Below are 6,753 nucleotides of genomic sequence, written 5' to 3' on the forward strand. Positions count from 1 at the left end.
CGCCAACCGCACTCTCAGTGGATCCTCAACAAATGGGGAAAGGCAGGAAGAGAACCAGGACCCAGCTGAGCCCAGGGCAGCGGGAACCGAGGTGCTGGGGAAAGGAGTCCCCTGACACCTGGCCCTGAGGACATCAAGGAGGATTTGGGGGTGCCTGGAAATTACAGTCTAAAAATGGCCCCACCTTGCTGAGCACACCTGACTCACCTCTGACTCAGCCCCAGACTCCAGGGCCGACGAGGGAGTGAGGGGATTGGAGAAGCCGCCCCGCCCCTGCCCGCCCCTGGCCTTCTGTCCACCCTTGGTCAGCCCAGCCCGGCCGGGAGGCAGAAATGCGCCTCCATCCCGGGAAGAGGGCCTTCCAGTGCCCTCTTGCTCCCCCTCCCCTGAACTGCTAAGTGTCTCCAGGCACATCCTGGCCCTGCTCCCCCACGGCCCCCCAGCCCCGTCCGAGGGCCCGTTGCCTGCGAGGGTGTCAGCCAGCCCGGTCCCGGGCCCAAGAGTGGTCAGGAGCGCTGCCCAGCTTCCTGCCCGGTGTTCTGTGGGCTGGGCCGGGCTCCGCGGCCAAGAGGCTTACTCACTCGTGGAACAATTTCTCCTCTATATGGAAAGAACATATGCTTTTCCTGCTGGGGGATGAGAGGTTTCGAGTCGCTTTGCCGAGACGCGGAGGAAAAGGCAAACGCTGGCCCAGCCCCAGCACCCTGATTTCCAGCACCGTGTGTTTCGCGGCAGAACCTGCAGGCCTCTGGTCCCGGGCACGAGAGGGGCCCAGGGGACGCTGGTTGGAAGCCCTGGTTTTAGGACACCGAACTGGTCCCCCCTCTCTGGACTGGGCGTCCTCAGCTCCTCATTCTCCTCTTCCATTCCCCGAATTTTAGGGCTGGGACAGAGGGGAAGGGCAGGACACAGAGCCCTGGCCATGTCCTCCGGTGGGGGCTGGGGCAGCTCTGCTCAGCTGACCCACGCCCAAGACCCTCTGTCTGGCAGAAGAGAGCCGTGGCAGAGGGGAGGCCAGTAGGGCTGGCTGAGGGGCAGACTTAAAATAAACCTTCTTTCTATTGAGCTAGCGTCTTTCCCCTGAGGGACATGAATGGCCAGAATTCAGGGCAAAGGCCGCTCGCTTCTGAAAGGAGGAAGGCCCAGGAGGCCGTGGCGCGGCCCAGGGAAGGAGACTGGCCGTCCTCCAGGGAGGGGGCACCAGCCGGGAAACGCTCCGTACAGACCCGCTGTTTCGGGGTCCTCAGCCCTGTCTGAGCCGCCCCTGAGGCTGTCATTGGAAGACACACTCCTACTCGACAAACTGTGTGTCCTGGTGTGCTGCCAGGGACCCAGCATCGGGAACAGTCCCCTGCTGAGTTTGAAGTTTTGTGGAAAAGCTCTTGAACTTGGGGGTCCCCTGCTCCTTGCCTTCAAGTCCAGGGCTTGGATGGTGAACCAAGAGGGATCTGTGGTTCCGGTCAGATTCCTCCGGTGAAAAGCTGTTTGACCTCAGGCAGGTCAGTTCACCTCTCTGAGCCTGCCTCAGGCAAGCTGAATCTCTGAGAGCCCCTCCAGCCTCGAGGTCCCTCCAGAACGGGAGCATCAGGGCCCACTGCGGGGGGCGGCTGTGGGGATGCGGCGACAATGGCCATTGAGCTGCTATTAATGTTGTTCTCCACACAAAACACTTTACCCAGCGTCTCCCGAGGCGGGGGGCTCTACTGGCCCTGAGAACCAAGGATGGGGAAGAGCCGGCTGTCGCCCCAAGCTGCCCCCATCCCTGCTCGGCTGACCCACATCAGAGTTGGGAACGGCGGGCCTCTTGTCCCTCCTGTACTGTCCTGTGACATCCTCGAGAGCAGGGCCCTCCAGCCATCATGTCGTTATTCCCAGCCCTAGCCCTGTGCTCCGCCAGTGAGTGAACGAAGCGGAAGAGACGGAGGAGTGGTGGAGGGAAGGACGGAGCGAGGGGCGGATTCATTCTCACCCAATATCGGGCTAAGAAGTCTGTGTTGACATAAACGTTCTCTCTCCTTAAGCTCTTCCCCTCAAAGTGACTTTCCTCCCCTGGGCATCGCGTGCACACAGCACAGAGCGCAGGCGCAGATCGTACACTGGCCAACACTGATCGAGGGTTCACTATGCGCCAGGCACAGCTCTAGGTGCTTTGTACGTACTATCTATCTCCTGCATCGTAGGGACTGTTATTCTGCTCATTTTATGAATGAGGAAACTGAGTCACAGAGAAGTGAAGAAACTTGTCCAAAGTTATGTAGGGATTAAGTGGTAGATCCAGGACTTGAATTCATATTAAGGCAAAGGATGCTTGGGAATTCCTCACCCATGCAGGGGAACTGCCAATCAAATCTCCTCTCCTTCTAGAGCAGCATGAGCCCCCAGGCCTGGCTAGGAGATGACAGTATCCCAGGCCAGTGGGAGGGTGGGAGTCGGCGCTCAGAGGCCCTGGCTTTCAGCACCAGGCAGAAGAAAATGGAATTTATTGGTGCCTCCCATGTGCAAGGCATGCTGTAGCATCTCTGAGCTTAGGAGAAAACAAAAGGGGCCTCTGGATCCTACACCCTCTCCAGCTACTGTCTTATCTCACCACCCGCTTTCTCCACCAAGCATCTTGTACGTGATCGACACCCTCTCTCCGCATCGTCTTGCCTTCGTCCACTGGAAACCCAGCTCTGCCCACGGGTCCCACCTCTCCACGGAAAGTCTTCTCACCAATCACCAGTGAGCTGCATGGCGGCAAACTCGAGACGCGTGTAAGTTCTCACCTTCTAGATCTCTCAGTGGGATTCCGTTGAGTTGAGGAGACTCTCCGGAGTGAATTTCCTCCTGCTCTGCTCTCCGGAGTCTCTTTCTCCCTCCTCCTGCCCGGTCCTGAGAGCTGCAGTCCCTCAGGACCTCTCTGTGCACCCTCTCTCCAGTCAAATGGCTTTCGGTTTCCATTCAGTCCATAAATATTCCTTGTACACCTGCTATGTGCCAGGCACTGTTCTAGACACTGGGGAGAGAGCAGAGAACAAGGCTACAAAGTCTCTGCACTCGTGGAGCTTGCGCTCTTGTACAGGAAGATAGACAACATGAAATATACATGATGTCATGTCAGCTGGGGACAGACGCTATGACAAAACTAAAGCGGTAGAGAGAGAGCGTGGCACTGGAGGGTGGCCAAGGCTGCTCTCTTAGGTGCGTGGCCCTGGAAGAAGATGCCTTCCGTGTCTACTCCGTCTCCCAGGTCCCCCCTCGCACCCGCACTCCGATCCTTCCTCATCCTTCCCCTTTCAGTCCGTGGCGTCCCCTCCGCTGACGCACTCCACAGAGCCCTGTGCCTCCACCCCCTCGGCCCGAGTCCACCAGTCTCTCTCTCCTGGACTCGTGCCATAATCTTTGACTGATTTCTCTGTTCCCATTCATGCACTTTTCCCCCGCTGCTGCACGCTGCAGCCAGACCGACTTTCCTTCAAACGGGCATCACATCATGTCATCCCCCTGTGTAAAATCCCCTGTGGAGATGCTGCTAATGCCTCATTCAAACACCTTCAGCCCTTACTGTCTTCAGATGTGGCTGCCCGACTGCCAAATGCCAGCACCTGCACCTCTGCCCACGGTCACCTGAGAATACCACCAGCCTCTCCTCTCCCTGGAGCAGCGCTCAGCAGTGACCCATGGGTGTTGGTGGATAAGCACCCCAGCTCCTTACCCTCGGGTGGGACTGTTCTGGGGTGTGTGTACTGCCTTGCTCCCCGGGGATCCCCAGTAACATTGAGCTTCAGTTGCCCACAGTGCTAACCTGTTTGACAACTCACTTTTAAGTGGCTTCCTTTACTTCCCCATCTCACTTCCCCAGTCCCCTACTGGTGTTTTCCGGGACCACTTTTCAAATAAACCATTTCCACTCAGATTCTTGTCCCCAGGTCCACTTTGGAGCAAACCCAAACTAAGATACCTTTGAAGGCTTCTCTTTGGCCACACAGGATAAATTGCAGACTCCAAAACTTGGGTGCCCTGCAAGCTCAGACCCCTTTCTACTTCTCCAACCCCATCACTGCCCTTTCTCCAGCCACCAAAAACTTCTCCCAATTCCTCTTTGTCACCTCAGGGCCTTTGCACATGCAGCTTCCACTGCTTGGAATGTTCTGCCCCCAACTCTTCACCTGCCTAAGTCATTCTTCAGGCTACTTGTCAGAGAAGCCCTCCCTGAGCTTAGGTTGTGATCATATATTTAGTTGTAAGTGACAGGAAGGACCCACCGTGCTTTCCTCACCTCTTTATTCTTCAGCACTCAGAGCAATGCCCAGCTAGTGTCAGGCCCAGGAAATACTTGTCAATGGAATGAGAAAATGAGTGGGCCATGAACGACCCAGTGCAGAGTCACCAGACGTGGAGACAGAGAGCTTTGTTGTAGTTGTTGTTCACGTTCCTGCATCTTCAATCTCTCCCTCTCCACTGTGTTGGTTTATAAACATGATCAAATCTTGCCGTTTAAGCGAACAACTCTCCCTTTTTTATGTAAGTTGCTAAAGAGATGGGGGACAAACTGATAAGACAGAGGGGCTTTGGTTTTCAGACAGGACGACAGCCCAGCACGGGCTGCTGCAGTTTGCCTCAGAATCCAACACCTGGCGATGCCTCAGGAGAGACAGAAAGGTTGACCGCGTGCAGTAGCTGACCCCCAAGGAGAGATACCCCATGAGACAACAGGACGGTGGGTCCCAGTGCTGGGGCAACTGAGGTCTGGAGGAGTGACGGGGATGCGCTGGAAGAGGACTTTCTCCTCCTTTTCACACACAGCATGCTGGATTATTGCCCCACTCGTTGTGTTAGAGGACAGGAAAATAGAACAAGCCAGGCACCATCGGAGCCCCAGCTGGGGAAGGCATTCAACAGATGATGGCTGCAGGTCGCTGTGCAAGAACTTATCTAAGACTCAGGAAGGGAGGGAAGGGGTGAGGACATGAGGGAGAGGGGGCAATGGAACCCAGTCGTGCTAGAGACTCTGTTCTGAGGCGTGCCCCTCCCGGCTCACCTAAGACACATGTGCTGGGAGCCAGGCTGTGCCCTGTTCCCAGGAGGACATGGGCAGCCAAGGCATCTGATGCTTCCCAAGAACAGGAAAGATGAGCTTGCAGGGAAAAGCACTGGGAGACCTGAGGAGCTTAGTGCTACGCAAAAGGCCATAGAAGGAACATTCTTTATCAGAAGAGACAGAACTAATGGAAAAAGACAAAACAGGAAATCTAAATAATCAAAATCAATATCCTTAGCGAAAAGAGGGTCATAGGAAATAGGAATCAGGAACAACTAATTATAAATAACAAGTTGGAGATGTTAAGTATAAAAAACACAATTTTTAAAATGAAGAACTCAGGATGGGTTGAATAGCCGAGAGAATATAGCTGAGTGAGAAATGGCTGAGCTGAACAACTTAGCTGAGAACCTCACCCAAAAGACATCAGGAAGCGATAAAGAGATAAGCATGAAAGACAAGTCAGGAGACGGGAGGAGGAAGAAGATAGGTTCTGGTCCATGTTAGCCAGCGTCACAGATGGCCTCCACGGGTCTCTGTGTCCTGGTATTCACCTCCCCGTGTGCAAATCAACCCACCTCCTCACAACATTGAATAAGTCTGGCCTGTGTGCCTGGAAGGATATTGAGGAACTGCCAGAGTGTAGTTTCCAAGTTTAGGCCATAAAAATCATTGTGGCTTTCTTCCTACTCTCGCTGAGATCACTTGCTCAGGGAAGAGCCAGCTGCCATGTTGGGAGGACCCTCAATCAACACTACGAAGAGGTCCACAGTTTTAGGAATGTCGGCCAACAGCCAGCACCAACTTGTCAGCCATGTAAGTGAGCCCTTGGGAATCAGATTCTCTAACCCCACTCCAAACTTCAGATGATTTCAGCCCTGGCCAACATCTTGACCTTGAGAGACTCTGAGCCAAAACCACCCAGCTAAGCCACCCCCAGATTCCTGACCCCAAGAAACTGTATGAGATGGCTTAATGCTATTTTAACCCATTAAGTTTTAGGGTAATTTTCATGCAGCAATAGATAACTAACACACTATCCATATACCAGGAGTCCCAAAAGACTAAACAGAGTAGAGAAAATATTTGAAAATATAATAACCAAGAATTTCCCAGAATACAAAGAATATGTGTTAATATGGAAAGAATTCATTGCATTCCCAGATAAGTATGTAAGACTAGACACATTTCAGTGGAATCTTTAAAATCTCAAAATCAAAAATAAAGTTCTACAAGTTTCCAGAGAGGAAAAGATCACCTATAAAGAAATAAAAGTGAGATTAATATCTAACTTCTCAACAGCAACAGTTGAATGCAGGGAAATGGAATAACATCTTCAAAGAGTAGAAGGAAAAGAACTTTGAACCTAGAATTCTAAATTTAACTAAATTTTCATTTAAAATGCAAAAAGAATCACACTGAAAAATAGCAGTTTCTTAAAAGACTAAATATGCAACTACCATACAACTCAGCAATTGCATTCCTGGGCATTTATCCCAGAGGGGGAGAAAAACATATGTTCATGCAAAAACCTGTGCATGAATGTTTATAGCAGCTTTATTCATAATAGCCCCAAACTAGAAACAACCCAGATGTTTTTCAATGGATGATTGGTTAAATAAACTGTGGGGTGTCCATACTATGTAATTCTACTTAGAATAAAAAGTAAAAAAAATATTGAGACACTCAACAACTTGGATAAATCTCCAGAGAATTATGTTGAGTAAAAAAAA

The sequence above is a fragment of the Propithecus coquereli genome, unplaced genomic scaffold, assembly GCF_000956105.1.
Source record: "Propithecus coquereli isolate 6110/MARCELLA unplaced genomic scaffold, Pcoq_1.0 Scaffold20, whole genome shotgun sequence".
In the NCBI taxonomy this organism is placed as follows: domain Eukaryota; kingdom Metazoa; phylum Chordata; class Mammalia; order Primates; family Indriidae; genus Propithecus; species Propithecus coquereli.